Source organism: Pipistrellus hanaki (genome assembly GCF_964339955.1).
Source record: "Pipistrellus hanaki genome assembly, chromosome: 10".
In the NCBI taxonomy this organism is placed as follows: domain Eukaryota; kingdom Metazoa; phylum Chordata; class Mammalia; order Chiroptera; family Vespertilionidae; genus Pipistrellus; species Pipistrellus hanaki.
In genome coordinates this window covers 53,236,556-53,256,094 of record NC_140512.1, presented here as the reverse complement: position 1 = coordinate 53,256,094, position 19,539 = coordinate 53,236,556, and the positions used below count along the sequence as shown (strand labels likewise).

General features: G+C 47.4%; 1 protein-coding gene across 3 annotated transcripts in view; it reads right to left on the bottom strand.

The window, feature by feature from the left end:
- Window positions 1–19,539, bottom strand: part of PLXNA4 (plexin A4) — a 402,577-nt gene that overhangs the window by 99,241 nt on the left and 283,797 nt on the right. The gene's annotated exons all lie outside the window — the stretch shown is intronic.

The window sequence follows — 19,539 nt, the reverse complement described above, 5'->3', positions numbered from 1 at the left end:
ACTGAAAGGGACCTTGCAGTTCATATTTGAGCAGGTGGCCTTGTAAGCACCCAAGGGAAATGGCCACCTGTTATTTTCTTAGAAATCTCTGGGAATCAACTGCATACAGGTTAGATTAAATTGTTATAAATATACTTACATAATCTACATTTACATTTCCTCACCACCAAAACCCCAAAATATCTCTACAAACATCCAGTTCATCATATTAGATCTAGTAATAATTAATGTCGTTTTCTAATACTTTTTTAAATCGAATTTATTTAAACAATACAACAAAATTTAATCAACAATATATTGTAGTTGCCGTTGTTTTCTACTACTTGTGCCCAACGCTCAGGAAGCATTTTAATCCCTCTGTTGTAAAATTCTTGTGATTTTGATGCAAAAAATTCGGTCAATGCATTTTTGAGGCATTCTTCATTATTAAATTTTTTTCCAAGAAGAAAGTTTTGCAAAGAACGAAACAAATGGTAATCGGAAGGGGCAATATCAGGAGAATATGCAGGTTGAGGGAGAACTTCCCATTCCAACTGGCGCAGTTTTTCAGCAGTGATTCTTGCAGTATGCGGTCATGCGTTATCGTGGTGAAGAATTACGCCTTTCCGATTAATCAGCGCGGGTTCTTTTTCTCTTAAAGCTTGGGCTAACCTTTCCAATTGGGCACTATACACTGCACTTGTCATGGTTTGGTTAGATGGTAAAAGTTCATAATGAAGAATTCCTTTAAAATTCCACCAAACACACAACATTACTTTTTTCGCATGCAAGTCAGGTTTTGGCGTGGGCTGCGGAGCCTCATTTTTGTCCAACCATTGAGGCCGCCTTTTCAAATTAACATACAGCACCCATTCTTCATCTCCGGTAACAATTTGCTCTAAAAACGGCAAACGGTTTTGACGAGAGAGGAGCGAACTGCAAATTGTGACTCTTTGATTACGGTTGTTGTCGGTCAACTCATGAGGAACCCATTTTCCAAACTTTTGGACTTTGCCAAGTGCACGCAATTGATTGGAAATTGTTTTTTGTGAACAATTTAAAGTTGTCGCAAGCTCTTGTTGGGTAATTTGAGGATTTTGCACCAAAAGAGCTTGAAGAGCTTCTTGATCAAAATTGGACACACGGCCTCGACCACTCTTGTCATCTAACGAAAAATTTCCCTCGCGAAATTTCTCAAACCAATGCTGGCATTTTCTGGCACTAACTGCATCTTGACCAAGAGCACTACAGATGTTTTTTGCAGCCTCACTTGCTTTTCTTCCTAATTGGAACTCGTAAAGCATGCAGTGCCGAATATGCTCTTCATCCGCCATCTTCTTAGCCCTAGTTCTGCAACAAAAACCAAACCAAACACAAACTTTTTCAAGCAAAACTTGTTAATTGCACTTCACACGTTCTGTAGATACCACATGTTTGAAGGTTATGTCAATACAAGTCAACGCCAAGCAAGATTTTAAACGAATGTTGAAAACGACATTAATTATTACTAGACCAGATATGTTTGTTTCTTATCAACGTCATGAACTCAAATGTTCATTCTTTCTCCAGTCTTATTTCTCTTTTGCCACAAAGTATTTTGCCTTCTTCTGATTCTCCTCCCTCATAATATTTGTGGTTCCAGGAGACCTTGAACCCAACACCAAGACATTCACTTTCTCTTTCTTCATGACCCCCCTCCCCCCCCCCTTTTTTTTTTTTTTTTAAACATTTTTACTGATTTCAGAGAGGAAGGGAAAGGGAGAGAGATAGAAACATCAATGATGAGAGAAAATCATTGACTGACTGCCTCTTCCATACCCCACACTGGGGGACAGAGCCCTCAACCCGGGAATGTGCCCTGATCGGGAATCAACCCATGACCTCCTGGTTCATAGGTCTACGCTCAACCACTGAGCCACACCAGCCGAGCTCTCCATGCCTTTTAACAAGGTGCAATAAACATGCTCCGTAGCTATTACCTGCCTACTCTCTTTTTCTCATAATGTTGGCCAACTGGCTCTGAGAGTTTTTTCAGTTTTCACTCTGGTGCTTTTAAAGAGCAGCTGCTGCTCTTTCTCCTCTTACCCACACCTTTTCTCGATTAGAGGCTTCCTCCCCAACTCCAAAACTTTACGTTTGCTTTCACCAGCCGCTCGTTAATGTAAACTTTCCCTGTGACACGGCTGTTGAGCCCAAACGCCTCCATTGCCAGCGAGCTCCCAGGGATCTGGTTCCTTTCTCTGTCCTCCGATGTAGCTTTGCCAGGATCCCTTTGACAGGACTTCTCAGGGTCCGATACATAGAAGGCACTTAATACCGACCCACAGGAGTAAATGAAATTTTAATTTTTTTTTTCTCTATAGCTCTGGCCTTTATTCTCCATTTTGTCAGTTTCTTCTTTACAAAACTTTTTTTTTTTTTAAATTATCCTTTTCCATTTGGGATACATTTTTATCTCAATAATTTCTTGAGCTAAGAGAATGTGATGTGGTCATCTTTTAAAATTTATCCCATCAGACAACAGGCCCTGAGCAGTAAACCCCGCTGACCTGACTGCACCTCCATGTGTGCTGAACAAATGCGGAGGCTGTGTTCTCCTGCTGCCTTGCAGGGCATCTGCCTCCGCACAATTATGCACCGCTTGGCAGAGGCGACTTGTAACTCACAGCGAACTGGCACCAGAGCCTGCCCAGGCTCCAAACTCCCTTTGGGATTTAATTAATAATGAATTCTAAATCCCACATGATCTCGTTTTCCTCCCCCCTGCCCCCAATATTCCTTTTCCCGTTATATACCTTCTGTTTTGTTTTATTTTCTCAAGTACACACTGAGCATTCTTAATGACCACACTGCATTTTCACTTCTTCCGAGTTACATTTTAGTTTCCTGTTTCCATTCTTATTGCTTTGCCCTTGGCCTTGGGGGCCCTCTCTTCACATTCTCAGATGTCTTTTTGGCACATTGGGGATTTTATCTTTCCTTTTATTACCACTTATGTGATCAGCATGAGCCATGCCTTGGCTCTACCTACAGACACCCTTGCCATTTGTGTAATTAATCCTGACAATCAGTTTCTTACAAATAATCCCACTGACTCTACCCTCAGCCAGGAACTCACCCTCTTCCTGCTGCCCCCTTACTTTCTTCCCATACCACTTAGGAGGGCATCTACGTGCTGGTCATAGAAGCATATAAATAATGGTTCCCAGCCCAAAGCACCTGGGCTCATAGGAATTTGTGAATGGTAATGAGGTCCACAAGCTATTTGCAATATTTCCAAAAGCCTAATGGAAATTGAATTGTTGCTGTTTTCTGTTTGTACGCGAACCCAGTGATGTATGTGCCATATTAAGAATAGGAAATATATTATTACTTAATAAATTCACTTTGTTTAGTAGGCAAAAATCTTTCAAAACATGATGCCTGGAGGGGGAAAAGGTAATAAAGGGACCATGGATGGTGAAAGTTGGTAACATAAGTACATAATAATGTTTTTATCTGTTCCAGCTGCTTGTGTAGCACTCCATTTCTTTTGCATGGCCTTAAAGAGAAAATCATGACTTTTTCAATCAATCGAAAGCATTTTCTTGGCCCAAATGTAATTAATATCCTCCCCAGTTTCTCCCACGGACTTGCTCTATAATTTGTCTTGGGTGGCTGTGCCATGGGGTTCTGGGGTGTGCGACACAAAGAGCCAGCTGCTTGGCCAACTTGACATTCTCAAAGCCTTTGCATTCAGATTTCTAAAAATATCTTGCAACTGGTGTTTAATACTGTCAATATCTGAAATTGTAAAGTCCTTTCTCTCTCGATTTTGAGCAAGAGTCATTTCCGCTTGGTTGGAAAGAGTGTGAAAGCCTGCAGAGCGAGGTTCAAATTCTGGCTTCACCCTAGTCTGGCAATGAGATCCTGTTGTCTCTGAATCTCAATGTTTCTCATCTTTAAACATGGCGATAAAAATCCCCCCTTAATTCATAGAGTTTTTCAAAGCACAGATGACCCAGCAGGTATGAAGTTTTGTACCGGATCAAGCATGTTGCAAGTGATTATTGCTGTTATCTGTGTCATGAATACCCATTCTGCATTACACTGCCACTTTTCCTCTCTCCCACATCACAGAAGACTGCTCTGACAGTCTTCCTCGGCTCATGAATTCAGTCAGAAGTTGAGTAGGTATAGGAAAAGTTTTCTTCTTTTATATCTTGAACACATCATTTCCTCCTTGAAGTGTGGTGTCTGCCCCTAAATTGTCCATTGCTTCATCTTTGGGATGAAACTCTGGGGTTATCCCTGCTTCATGGATTTACTTAAGTGCTTTTATCAACTACTGTAACAGTTAAGCATAATTCTTTGCTTTCCAGTGGATCCCTGTGGGACAGGGACATAAGTCCTGGTCAGTTTTATTTTTATTTATTTATTTTAAAAATATATATTTTATTGATTTTTCACAGAGAGGAAGAGAGAGAGAGAGATAGAGAGTTAGAAACATTGATGAAAGAGAATCATCGATCAGCTGCCTCTTGCACACACTCTACTGAGGATGTGCCCGCAACCAAGGTACATGCCTCTGCCTGGAATCGAACCCGGGATCCTTCAGTCCGTTGGCTGAGGCTCTATCCACTGAGCCAAACCAGTCCCGGCAGTCCTGGTCAGTTTTAATGAGACTTAACTTTCTTTAACCTTTACTTTTAGGATCTTTCTGTTTATGTTTCTGACATTGCTTTATTACTTTGCTAAACTCTAGTGAGGTTTTCTTCATTTTTTTTTTTTAAAGCATGGATGCTAAAACTGGGGGAGCCAACAGGATTCTGAAAGACCAAGTAGGAAGGTCACTATTATTTGAGAACTAATGCCAGCCCCCTCACCTTTTCTGGACTTTCCTGAAGAAGACTAGGCCCAGGGAAATCTCCAAAGTCACATTTTCATTGTTGCATTGTCTCACTCCACACTTCACAGGTAATTCTGAAAACCATCAGAAAATGTCCTGACACCTTCGAAAACTAGATTTTGTCCACCATCTATCTCGGTGCAGTTCTGTACTCTAATAACTCTGGTTACTGGCCACACATTGCTCCTAAGCTTTGCAGGTAGCCAGGTGGCTCCTGAGCCATATCGCTACTAAGTTTCTCTCTCCCCAGATACCTAGATTCCCTGCCCACACCAAACACCAAACAAAGCCTCCTCCTCTATCCCCCATCTCTGGCTCCTCTCCTGACCCTGGAACACAAACCACTCCAGATGCAGACACACATGATTAATTAAAACCACCCCATGCTGATTAAAGTCTTAAGCTACAATGCCAGGCATGCTAATTAACTGAGTGAGGGAATTCAAACCACAGGAAGAGGTGAGAAAAGAAAGTCATGGAGGGGGCCTTCTGCCTGGAGAACAAAATCAGATGGCCATGCGACTGAGCTATCCAAGTGATGGATGGTCTCAGAGACCACAATAGACTGAGGTCTGCCCCCTGGTCATGGAGTCCAGGAGAAGAACTGACTAATGTGGCTGCGATAGCTCCTTTGCTGCTTCTAGGACAGGAGTCTCACCACCTCTCAGAACTCCCCTGTGGCCTACACTGAGCTGGGGGAGAAGGGGTTAAGGGTCTACACGTAGTTACCTTGACACTTTCTACCAGCTTTGTGCAAAAATGTATTAGATAGTATGGCACATCCTCAAAAAATTAAATATAGAATCACCATAGCATCTATTAATTCCACCTCTCAGTACACACCCCAAAGAATTGGAAATAGGGACTTGAATAGATACTTGCACACCAGTGCTCTAGGCAGCACTATTCACAACAGCCAAAAGAGAAGCAACCCAAATGTCCATTGACAGGTGAATGGATAAGCACAATGTGGTCTATACATACAATGAAATATCATTCAGCCTTAAAAAGGAAGGAAATTCTAACACATGCTACAACATGGATAGACCTTGAGGACAGTAAGCTAAGTGAAATAAGGCGGTAACAAAAATAGAAATACAATTCTACTTATATGAGTATCTAGAGTAGTCCAATTCGTGAAGACAGGAGGAATGGTTGTCAGGGGCTGGGAAAGGGAAAGGGGTTAAGTCTTTAACAGGCAGGGGGTTTCAGTTAGGGAAGATGAAGAGTCCTGGAGACGGTGGTGGAGACGGCTGCAGCAGAGTGCGAATGCCACCAAACGCTGAACCATGGATAAGATGGTGAATTTCATGTTATGTATGTTTTACCACAATAAAGGATCTAAGAAGAACCTATCGAGTGGATGTGAGAACACCTATTCTCTGCTCAGCTTTCCGGGTCAAGGGGGAGACGCTTTCTTTGGGTAGACTAATAAATTCATGTTTATGAAATATTCTGAAATCTTGAGTGAAAAGAAAGGCATCTCTACTCTTTTCAATTTAATCTCAAATGGACAAAAGGGTTCGGATGAATGTCTCTTATCGTGTACTGCTATATAACCGGATCTGTCATTCTCAAGCGCTGAACCTCCGTGTCCTGATTGGGAAAAATAATGTCACAGCCTTGCTCTATCCAGGATTCTCCTCACCTCCCACCCCTTCCCAGAGGCCCAGGGAGGAGGGCCTTAGAGTTCAAATAGTGACTGTGAGTCAGAGGGCCCCCGAGTTCAGCCAGTTTTCCTGTTACTGCACATTCTCTGTGTTGTCATTTCTCATTCCCCAGTTCGATCATGAAGCCCCTGCCTGCCCATCCTTTTCCCCACCTCTCTTTCCCCATCATTACCTTTCTTGGAGTCAGTGATTTGCTTTATCCGTTTGCCACCAAGGTGAACTTCCTTAGCATAGCGTAGTTTCTTCTGGTTTTGAACTATTGTAAATAGAACCATCATCTCTATCCTGCACCTGTCCAGCCCCATGACCAAGGCCATCAGTTTACAAAACAGGGGTCTGGGATAGGAAAACAAGGAGAAATTGAGAATACAGCAAAGGATCCATACAGGATTTGAACTTGGGGTCTGGGCCTTTGTATGCTTCTGTACTCTGATCAATGGAAACCCTTGGCCTGGAGGGCCTGGGTCCTGGGTGTGCTCGGGGCAGCTGGAGGAATTTTCCCAGTTACCCTGAGCCTTGAACCCCACTGTCCAGTCCCTACATGGGTGCCATGATATTTTCAAAGATGCTTACCTCTAGCAATAGGGTCCCACTCTGCCTGTGCTGTTAGCATTGCAAAGGGTGCCTGCTGCTCTGCTGATTACATTCAGAAATGTTCCATAGACAGAACATACAGCTTCTGTGTGTACCTCTAATTTGTTTAAGCTTTTGACATTCTGGTCAAAATGTGAGTTATTGCTCCATCTCTCCTCTTATAATTGGATGCTAATGCTACAGTGGCTACATTGAGTCTGATGGTGGGAGTTAATTTAAATGTCCAAAGGCTTCTTAAGTACCCAATTTCCTTCAAAATTGTCCAAAAAAAGAAAAGAAAAAAGAGAGAGAGACAAGACTACCCATTAAGAAACTCCATGACGCTGTCGGGGAGCTGTCTAGCTATGCAGATGCCACCCAGTGCCACGTCCCTCTCTGCTGTCCTATCTCCTGTCCCCAAGACAAGTCGAGGTGGGAAAAGCTAGTCCTTTCCTAGGACATGAACTCAGCAGGGCATATGGGTCTCAGTGTCATGGTCTCTGAGCCCCTCAAGCTGCTCCAGGGCCTTTCTTTCATTAGATGGCCTCTGGTCACCAGTCCAGCCTTCATTTTGCTGACTTGGGGCCGCTTTTCTCCCCAGGGGTTCAACATGACAAATGACTTTGCAGAACCCCTGTCTCACTGCCGGGGCTTGGACTTGTGGTAGGTGAGCAGTGGCTCAGAATGCTGTGTTTGTGTCAAGTCACTCCCTGTGCCTAGAGCACAACGATTCCCCTCCTCCTGGCTTCAGAGGTGGCAGGTATATTTGAATATATAGACTGGCAAGAGAGGCAGAGGCCAGGAGGCCGGTCCCAGGCTCTGGCAGATTGAGGTATGAGCCCCACCTCTCCACTCCGTTGAAGTGGCCTCATATATCCCAACCCACCACTCCCATCTGGCCCCCTGGTGCATGGAGAGGCGGCCTGCACTTCCCAGCCCTAGACCTTGGGCTTGGCCTCAGATCTTGCCTTGGTCAATAGAATGGCAGCAAGTATAAGGCTCAGGCTGGAGATATGTTTGTGTGGTTAGCCTTGTCCCTTTGTACTTCCATCATTGCCATAAAAAGGCCTCCCCATGTAGCTGCTTCCTCTTTAGCTTGGCCCCAATGAACCCACATGGAGCAGGCCTGAGCCCAGCCCACAGCAAGCAGGTAAGCCCAGCTGGAGGAGCAGCTTGAAGCAGGACCTCGCAGCCCCGCTTAGCCTAAATCAGCTGACATGCAATGACTCTCAGGTCCCTGAGTATGAGAACTCATGCTTTTTATTGTATGCTACTGTGTTTGGGGGTGGTTTGTTACACAGCTTTATTGTAGCAATAGCTAACTGATACACAAGTGCTAGGCAGAAAGTCACACCAGGGTGCAAAGTACTGTGAAAAGGTAGAGGAAAAGACTAAATGGAGGAGGGGTAAAGGTGCAGTGTGGTAGCTTCTTTCTAACCTGAGTACCACATAGATCTAGGTACACCTGGTTTCAAGGTGGGGAGATTATTAAAAACTAGATCAAACATGATAGTTGACTCTTGCCAGTATCTCCCATGCTGACTAAGATCTCTTAATTCTGAGACGATGCATCTGCAGATCTCAGGGAGGCTCAGGCCCTGGGGAAAGTGCAGAAAAATATTCTGGGAAGAGAACCCAAATCTCCAGATGTAAATAGCTGACTGGAAGTGCAGATGCTCACAGGACCCTCTGTACTGGCGTCCTGGCTTCCCAGACTGGAAATTATCTTCTTGGCAGGAATAAAAGCTCCTCCAGAATGTTTTGCCTTGAACTTTGCAATTCCTCCTGCTTGTTCCTGGCTGTGGGGCTAATGCAGCAGGGGACTCACTTGAGAACAGACTGGTGCACAAGGTCAAGGGCAGTGGTCTGGATGTCACCATTGTCCACACATGCCTCTACACATGTGTCAAACACAAGGCCCGCGGGCCAAATCCAGCCCGCCAGGCCTTGCAATGTGGCCCGCACCGCGCTGTCATCACTGCACTCCGCTGTCAGTTTATGACATTGTCAGTTTATGACTGTTCAGTAAACCATTCGGCCGGCGATTTAGGCTGGATTTTAGATTTTGGCCCCTTCTCTGATTGAGTTCGACACCCCTACATGAGTTCTGGGGTCAAGGTCATAGATACTCAGAACAGCAAGGCAATAGTCCCAGAGCCCAAGGCTTGGGGAGCTGAGGTTCTGAGCTCTAATCCATTCTGGGTGTCTGGGTGACCATGAGCAAATCCTTTCCCCTCCTTATGTCTCCACAGACAGGGGGACCCAGGCCTACTCTGCCTCAGAGAATTGGCCGCAAAATACTACTAATATAAATGGTCTGGGAAGCTGTTTGCAAATGAAAAGTAGCAGATGTTGTGAAGGGCTGCAATTTGCTGCTATTAATAAGTATAAATGCCTAATAGGAAGCCAGTTTGCTCTGGAAACTCGGACAGCCAAGGAGCAAGCGTTGATGCCGGAATCATCAACATATGCTGCTTCTCATTAGCAAATGGCAGTAGCAGCGAGAGGAGCTCTCAGCATGCTTTCCGCAGAGCCTGGAGAAATCACCCCATCCTCGCTCCTCCCAGTGTGGGCTGCACCGCAATGGCACACGGTCCTTATTAGCCATGCCTCTCACCAAGTGAGAGAGCAACCCCTTTTCTGTTGCACAGATGGAAAAGCTACAACCCAGAGTGGCTCCGCTAGCTCATGGTTACACAGCAGGGTGGTGGCAAGGGTGGAAATTAAAATGAAGCTGAGGCTGCAGCCTGCCTCACAGACTCCCTGCAGGCAGCCCAGGGGGTTGATAAACCTTTGGGCCCAGCACTGAACCCAGGTCTTTGGGTTAGACATTTCACAGCGTTGCAGGCTGCTTACTGTAAATCAAGAAGGTCTGGCTGAGTTCAGGGGCTGAGGGGCCCCTTCTGTGGGCCCCATCCCTGAGGAGGAGCCCTTAAGAGAGACAGACAGCAGGTCTTAGTGCAGCCCTCCTCTTCCAGGGAGACTTCCTGGCTCTTTCAAATGTGGCTGAGAAGAAAAAGAGAGTTTGAATAGTTTTATCTCAGTCCAAGTGAGAAGCAGAGATTTGAGTTTGAATCCTAGATCTACTACTTCCTGAGTGACTGGCACAACTTAATCTTCCCCTTTTCCTCATCTGAGAATAACAGTAAGCACCCTGAAGGGCTATTTTGAGGATTGATGGAAATAAAACCATGAATGTGTTAGTGAAATGCCAATAGCAACGCTTTGTCTATTGTTCCAGTATGGTTCTCAGATAAAATGCCCTCAGGAGGGAGAGCTGGTGTGAAGTCACTTCTCTTCATCCCACCACTCCTAATACTTGGTTCAGGCATAGTAGGTGAACATAGATGAACAAGGGAGTGGAGGATGGCATGAATGAATGAATGAATGAGGAATGAATGAATGAACTTGGTTCCTGTCGATCTGTAACATATTCCAAGGACCTCATGGAGATAATGGATTTGACAATCTTGGCTCTACCCTAAACTTGTAATTTCTGGATTATTGCCACACGTTCATCTCTTAGGGTAAATGTCAAATTACCTCCCCTCTCTAGGCTCTCATGCTCACATGCACACGATGAGTTGGGAGGCCTGACCTCTGGAACTGTGGTGTTGCAAGGTGAGTTTTCCAGAGCAAGCTGACTAGTGCATTTGACAGAGGACACTGGCAGCCACAGCCACACCCTGCCCAGAGAGCCACCCCACCAGCACGCAGTTCTGGCACTCGCAGAGTTAATGAGTGAAAAGGGTCAGGGAACCAATGTAGCTGCTTTAGGTTTTAGGAGAACCTTAGTGGCTGCAGGGGGTTTTGGGCAAGGCCACATGGCCATCAACAATCTTCTTTTGATACCCACTCCCTAGATACAGACTCCTGACCTCTCTTGACCCAACTTCAGGGTCAGGGCCAGAGGAAGAGGTGGAGCCTCTGGGACCCACACCCTCTGAGACCAGGCCCAGCAGGTGGGAAGGAGCCTTTGTCCTGGGGATCTAAGTACTGCTGCTCCTTTCCAGCCATCTTTCACCATGCTGGGCTGACAGGGACGTTGGCCCAACAGAACTGGGACAGGGATCTGCTGGCTTGAGTGTCTCCAGCTCAGTCTGCTCAAGGCAGGCCTTTGTTCTGGCAGCCAAAGAGGAGAGGGCGGGGAAGGACGGGCTGGCACAGGGACACCGCAGTCCAGGCCGGGAGCTGAGCCAAGCAAGTTCTGAGACATATGCAGGGACCCTCTGGCTCCCTGGCAGGACTGTCTGAGGGAAGTGGCAGGGCAGGCCAGGGGGACCCTCTCTTCTCACCTAGCATTTAACCCTTCCTCTAACTTCCCCCTGTCAGGGGCACTGCTGGCTAAAGTCCCCAGCCAGAGTGGTTGTGTGCAAATGGTACACGGATATGCATGAGTGCAAGGCAGCCTGAGGGTGTGTGCCCAGATGTGTGTGCCTGGTAACAGGCGTGGTGTTTGCAGAAATCTGTGGCCATGGAGCATGTTTGCAAATAAACACGACTTTCCTTGCACATATCCCTGTCTGGGTAGGTGGCGCCTTTGGATCGCAGACAAGCATCTTCCTTCAAAAAGGAAGCTGAGCCTGGGAAAAATCATGGTGGCGAAATGAAGGAAACTGATATCCCTCAATGGGAGATTTTTAGGTCCCAGCAACACAAGGCCCCTTCTCAGGAAGCCGGTGCTGCTGGCTTAGGAAGGAGGAGGCACACTACCACCAATGCAGAAAGGAGCCTAAATCCTCTTGCTCTGTCCTCACTCCCTGCCTCAAAACAGCCATTCCCTCTCCCAAGCCTATGTGAGCTTCCCTTTGTGGGGCAGGGACCCAGCCTGCTCCTGGGGAAGAGGAAGCAGGTCCTTTGATGGCTAAGTATCTTCGGGCATACAAAGATACTTGGCCATAGTAAGTAATGTGTCTCCCTCATTAAGAGATGCCGCCCTGAGGGTGTTTTCCAGTAGTTCTTGAAATATAAAGGACAACAGTTAAAATGAGAGCATTAAAAAGGGGTTTTACGCTTTATACACTGTGGGTGGGGGGTTAGATTGGTACCACGTTTTTAAAGAAATTATCGGATAGTTATTACAAAACCTAAAATGTCCTCTCTTCCCAGGCTGGCACTTTTCAGACATAAATGAATCTATACTGTCTTTTCTATCTGGAAGCTTCCACCATAATTAATTATGTTAAGGCTGGAAAAGCCTCCAGAAATTTCATTCCTAGATCGCCCCCTATTTTAGTCCGTCTTGGTAACTTAATCTGTCTGAATCATAGGGAGGTTCAGGGCTGCCCCTTCCTTAGTTCTTGAAATCTTGAAGATGTTAGATGATATCAGACAGAAATGTACCTTGCTTCTAAGCAAAAACATTGCCACAACTTGCAATCCTCAACTATGACGCGGGCAGTGTTTGCTCTCACCATCTCTGTCTATTATTAACAGGAACAAGTGTGAGGAAGGGGTGGCTGCACAGGCCGGTGGCTGCACCGAGCCGGCCTGATGGGGTAGAAGGAGCACCAGCCTTTGAATCCAGTCTTAGGTTCCAATCCTGACTCAGCCACTTGTCAGATGTGTGACTTTGGGCCAGTTACTTATGACTTTGAGCCTCAGTTTCCTCCTGGGCATGTGGGGATAATAAAGGCTTTATCTGCTGCTGGGTGACAGATATGGCAATGTCCGTTCTTGCATTTCTCTAACTGGGACCACAGTACATGCACAAGGGACTCAGCTGTGCCCCAGGCTAGAGTGGAGAAAGTAAGGCAGAGGCTCCCACTCCCAATGGTCAGGAGCTGGTCCCACTGAACGGTAGCTGTGGGCCGGTGGGTTCCATTAGGAGGGTCACTGTGGAGAGGTGATGGTGAGGCTAAGTCCTTTCCTCATTGTGTGCAGCTGGGCCATCTTAGCTGCATCAGGCCGAGGCTGGGAATAGATTCCCCCTCCGAAACCACAAGGAGCGGCTGCTCAGGGCTAAATTTAGATGGGGACTCAGTGAGGTCAGAAAGAACTGCCGGCGTGGAGTGGGAGTGGGATGGGAGGAGTGGTCTGTTCCTGGCTCCGGTGCGCCCATTCTCAGAGGATGGGTATGGTGTGGGCCGGGGGAGTCCAGGAACCTCAGCCACTCTCTTTCTGAAACAGTGGTGAACAGCCCTATGTGAAATGTCACTGCCTACATCAGACAAGCTCACGTCTGGAGAACCTGGGAGAGGGCGCTGGGCGTGGAGAGCCCATGGCGGTGGTGGGTCAGCGGGGAGCAGGCAGTGCAGCTGTTCGGATCTGGGCTTTGCGATCTGAGGGGTTGTCTTTCAGATTCTAGCTCTGCCACTTAATAGCTTGGTCAGGCACTTAACATTTTCGAGCCTCCAAAAGGTTATGCAGACTAAATAATATAATACGTGTAAAACACTCAACGCGGTTCCCGGGGCATCTGTACCAAATAAATGGCAGCTATCATTAAGGTGATGACAGCCGTGGCTCACTCGCCCTTCGGTTCTGGAACAGATGAAGCTTCCCTAAATAAAAAGTTCAACTTCCAAGTTCAACTTTAAAGGTTTCCAGATGTGCCCTGTGATCGCTGAGAACTTCTGCCGCTGATACCTTATCAGATGAGCTGGGAGAGGAGTTGGAACTTGAGGGAACTTGCACTGGGACATCAGGGGGTTGGGCTCTGCAGTCAGCCCCGAGCTCTCCCACCAGTTTCCGCTCCTCTCCCCTCTCTGGCTTGTCTAACAGCCGTTTCTCTGCTGTTGAAAAGCACAGGGCAGGAAGAGGAAAACACACACACACACACACACACACACACACACACACACACACCTGAATTATTTTTATTGCCCACAGGACCTGGGAAAGTTAGATGAAGCTAGGGAACCATTCTAACGAGCAGATGAAATGAGCTAGAGGTTACCTGTGCCCTTATCATCTATGTGGCTTCTCCCCTGACCTTGGAACAGGCGTAATCCAAAGTGGGCCATGGGGCTGGGAGAGAAATTGTGCTGGCTCCCGGCCAAGCACAAGAGGCCGTGCTGTGTGTCGGCATGTGGGTACATCGGCTGGCACGGCACGTCTGGCAGGCCAGGGGCGGGCAGCAAGGCCCAGCATGGGGGCATTGGCACAGAGTCCGGCGGCCCCTGCTGTGACAGCGACAGAGGAAGCAGCCTCCAGGCACAAGGAAGCACAGGGCGTTTGCTGAGTTTGCAAACTAACCTGCAGGATACAGGACTGACGCAGCAGCAAGGAAACAGAATGTGACAATTTAGAGCAGGTAGCACACTGTAGGCTACATTCATTTAAAAGGCTGTTTTCCTCCATTAAGCCTACGTGGGCTGCTGCTGTGAAGGTAGCCGGATCAGTGTCTGGGGCGTGTGGGGGCCTGGTTTTGGGAGGAGACTCTGCATAAGCTCCCATGCCACCAAGGGCTGAGTGCAGACCACCTCAGGGAACCTTGCAACTGCAGCAGAGAACCCGGGCAAATGCCAGAGAGGAAAGACGGGCAGAGAGGAGGAGTCTAGGCCAAAGGCTCCAAACTATCGGAGCGTGGAAATCAACTGCAGAGCTTCAAGAAAATGCTGACGGCTAGGCAAAGTTCAGACCAATGAAATCAGAACTTCTAGAAGCTGGACCTCTGTTTTCTCAAAGCACTGTACTCCTGTCTTCATCCCCCACTGAATACCCTGGTGATGGGCTGGGCTGGGACAACTGGCCCTGGCTGTAGGGAACATGGGAATTGGGTTCTAAGGACGTTGTAGATCTGCCCCCGGGACTGAGAAATGCAGAAGGTGAGAGACTCCTGAGCACAGATGGGTGGAGTGGATGTGACGAGAACACTGGGCCGCTGTACCCGGCCTCACAGTGTATAAAGCAAGTCCAAAGACAGGATGTGTGTGACCTCCACATCCTGAGGAGGCAGAGATGACAGTCTCCATTCTGCAGGTGAGGACACAGGTTTAATGACTTGCTCAAAGTTACGCAGGCAGTGAGTGGCATAGCCGGGTCTCCATGCCCTGGGTGCATGCCCTGCACCTGCTCTGTAGTTGGTTCGGCCTCCATCTCCCTTGGGACCCCCTCTCAGAGGGCCAAGTGGCCATAACTTCACTGTTAGGAGCAGCAGCTGCCTGGACAGGCTCCAAATGTCATGGAAATTGATGTAGGCAGAATTGGGTTGGAGAGTCCCATTTAAATCCCTCTTTGAATTGTTCGTCGGCCAGCGTGTTTCCATGGAAGTTCTGTCTAACACGTACATCTCGCGTCTCCAAATAAGGCTTCTCTCATCTGGGGCCCGTTGCTCAGTGCAGTGTGATGCCACCCTGGAGGGCAGGGAAGGGATGGCATGCCTGACTTCATGAGATTTTACCATTTATGGAATTGTCTCATGGGCTCCGGGGCTGTAGACTTCAGAGCTGACATGAGTCCTGGGGCAGCTGCTCCCTGGAGCTCAGCCTGAATCCACGTAATGTCATGGAGCTCAGGGGCAGGTTCTGGGGACAGGGTGCAGCCTGAGCCCACAGGTTGGCTGACACATCAGGATAACCTGCACTCCATGCTGCTCACAGCACACTAGAACCGGGTGGGTGGCTTGTTCTGACCCAGTCACTCAGTCACCCAGTCACCTGTCCGAGGCCATTCCCTGAGTGATCATCCCACTGGGCTGAGGAATAACTCTGACCTGCAGATTGTAGATGGGGAGGCTCCATCCTGGCCTCTGTGCTGTCAGCTGGTCCCATCAACTCAGCTTCCTAAACACAGGGCAGACCCAGCAAATCCACAGACACCCGGTGCTTCTCTGTTCTTGTCTCCTTCAAGGAATGAAGGAAATATGAACCAACACAACCCAGAGTGCCACAACTCTAAAGGGAGGGCTGGAGGCCAGTCTAAGGGTGGCACAGAGAGCATGGGGCATGGAATGGGCATGGTTGATCACCCCTCAGTAGCCCCTTATTTGATCTTCCCTCCTCTTCTTTTACTCTTTATTAGGCATTGCTTGGCAGTATCACTCATTCATACCTCAGTCTGCATGAGCTGCCACTGGTGGTGGTTGCAGCAGGGAAGGGGCAGGAGTAAGAGTCCTGTGTTCCCATAGACCTCAGGAGCAAGGGACCCTGACTGATCATAACCTCTGCCTTTGGAACCAGCTTTTTCTCCTTTTCTCTCACCTTATCCTTCCTGTCCCCTGTGACTAGTCTCCTGGTGACCCTCACTTGTGTGTAACTGTAAAAGTGAAGCTTAGAGTTTTTGGACCCTTGGAAAAGGCAACCACATCCATGCAGACCACAGTTCTGAGAAGACCCGGGGGGAGAAGAGAAAAGTAGCTATGAAAGTGTGGCCTGGCTGCTCAAACCTAATGCAAAGAGCAGAACACCCCACACTGGATGAGATCCTCAGGCTTATATTTTGTTGGATATAAGCACTCATCTCAGCCATTTATGCAACATGTTTGCCAGTGACACCCTATTACAAGGGAAAACGATAAGATTGTGTACATCGTTACATGTAATCAGAGGTGACGTATGAAAGAGTGTGATGCAGCATTAAGCTGCTTATCTGTACTGGTGGCCTAATCTGTTGCTTGTGTACCATGATAATCTGCTCCTACTTACAAAAACAAAGGAGTGGGAACATTCTTTACATCTCTTGGTTACTTAGCCTTCTAACGAGCCCCCTCCTCCATCCCTAGCAGACAGAACTGAGGCCCTTCTGATTGCAGGTGTGGGAGGGACACCTGTGGGATGAAGTGTGTTCTCCCAAGGTCTCCCTACCGGTCTGTGGGTGGTGGTCCAGCTCCACAAATAGAAACAAACTAGACCTGCACATGAATGTTTATAGCTGCTTTACTCATAAGTATCAACACTTGGAAGCAACCAAAATGTGCTTCCATAGGGGAAATGATAAGTAAACTATGGCACATCAGACAATAGAATATTATTCAACACTGAAAAGAAGTGGGCGATCAAGTCATGAAAATACATAAAGAAACCTTAAATGCATTTTACTAAGTAAAAGACACCAATGTAAAAAGTTTACATATTCTATGATTCTAACTGTATGGCTTTCTGGAAAAGGCAAAACTATGGAGACAGTGAAAAGACCAGTGGTTGCCAGAGGTTAGGGCAAGGGAGGGATAAGAGAAGAGTACATGGGATTTTTAGAGTTATAAGAACGCTCTGTATGATACTATAATGGTGCTCACATGTCCTTCTATATTGGTCAAACCTAGAATGTATGACAAGACTAAACCCTAAACGATGGACTTTGGGTGATAGTGATGTGTCAATGTAGGTTCATCAACTGTAATAAATAGACCACTCTGGTTGAGGAGGTCAATAGGGTCATAGGCTGAGTTGGGAAGAGGAGAGCAGGGAAGATATGGGAAGCCTCTGCACGTTTTGCTTAATTTTGCTGTGAAATGAGAATTATTCTAAAAATAACATACTGAGCTAGGAAAAGAGGCAACAAACTATTCTTCTATCATTTTTAAAAAAATATATTTTATTGATTTTGTAGAGAGGAAGGGAGAGAGACAGAGAGCCAGAAACATTGATGAGAGAGAGTCATCAATCAGCTGCCTCTTGCACACCCCCTACTGGGGATATGCCCGCAACCAAGATACATGCCCTTGACCGGAATCGAACCCGGGACCCTTCAGTCCCCAAGCCGACACTCTATCCACTGAGCCAAACCGGTCTTGGCTCTTCTATCATTTTTAAGAGAATATGTGCCCAGTCATGTATCCTTCCTTGTTCTCTTATACAGACAAACATGACATGCTCAAGGGAACACAGATTGGGTCAGGGACCACAATTTCCGCCATCAGAACCATGGGGAGCTGCATTGGCTGAGAGCCAGGGCTGGGGAAGGACTTGGAGTCCCGAGACTGTGATGCTGTGATTGGCGGGAACAGAAGGAGGATACAAAGTAGACTTCAACAAAGGACATGGAATTCACCTTCTGACTGTCAATTGGGCCTTCCCTGGAGGGAGTGGTCTAGAGTGTGTGTGTGTGTGTGCGTGTGTGTGTGTATGTGTGGTAATATCAGTAACATCAGCCAAGTCTTCTAGATTTGCCCATGCTGTGTATTCCTGAATATGCAGACCCACTTGTGCCATCTATAAATGTACCTCTACTACTGCCAGGGCCATAACTTCCTGCCCGATCAGTTACTGGGCTGGACACAGGGCAGCTCAGTGTCTCCACTGCCCACAGCGGTTTTTTATTGAACAGCCCAGCATAGCCTCCAGGCACTGGACTGTGAGGGGAGGGTCTAATGGGCACTGCCCGGAGGATCCAAGCAGCTGCAAATGACTAAAAGCTGACCCCTAAGAAAACAGTCCAGATGGTGCCTCGGAACACATCCTCTGGGTGGCAGCAGCCTGGCCCAGCACACAGACATGGCTGGACTTCAGCCCTGACTCAGTCCCTGGGGCAAGTGTCCTTGTGCAGTCACTACCTACGCCACAGTCCACGGGCTCTGTGAGCACACACACTCACAGTCCCAGAGCATAAGCGCATCTCGGGAGCCAGAAGAACCAGCTCTGCCTGATCTCCCGTCTGAGGCTGGCCACAGTCAGCCTCCCAGAGTGGCTGTTTCCTCACCTGTAAAATGAGAGGCTTCTCCTGCTTCAACAACTGCAGACACATGGGAAATTGAGAGCACATTTCCTTTCCTTTCCCTAGATTACCCTCTTTCCCTATTGAACTTGACCCAGTCCTTCCAGACCAGGCTGAAATTGAAAATCAATTTTAATTATAAAAATCCGTTTACCGAACCAATAAATCACCCTGGCCCCGGCTCGGTTGTGGGCAGAAGGTTACACCTGGAGCGGGGATCATAAGTCACTCTCTCCCTCTGCCTCACTGCAACTGGGCTGCCCTGCCTGGCTGCGATATTCATCTCTGTCGTGGGGCTGTGGGTTATCAACGCCCTGGGTGGATGGATGGGAGCCGAGATGCGCTGATACACATCGTGCCAGTTGTAACTTGATTTCCAGCCGAACCCTTGACAGGAAACCCTGGTGGGCTTCCCACCCCCTTCCCAGAGGTGGGGGATGATATATAATGAGGAATGGGATTGTTCTTTGAGTTGCCTCCATGTCTGGGATCTGAATAAGACGGTTGCCCAAATGGGGAGAGGGAACACAGCATTATCTGTATACCAAGGTTTCCAGAAATGATCTTCTAAAATTAGCTAACTTATCAATGACTATTGCTGTTAGGATTATCCCTAATGTGCTCTAAGGAGAGGGGCACCAACTGCTTCCCATGGCCATCCAGGGCATGAGCTCAACGACAAACCTAGAGAAAGGGAAAGATACTGCATGGAAGGGGATCAATGCATCAGGGGGCTAATGGGCACTAGAAGTCACTTGTCACCTGTGACCCCCAGCTAAGGGCAAGGATTTCAGTCCAAACATCTTTTTTAACACTGCAACCCAAAGCTTCGAC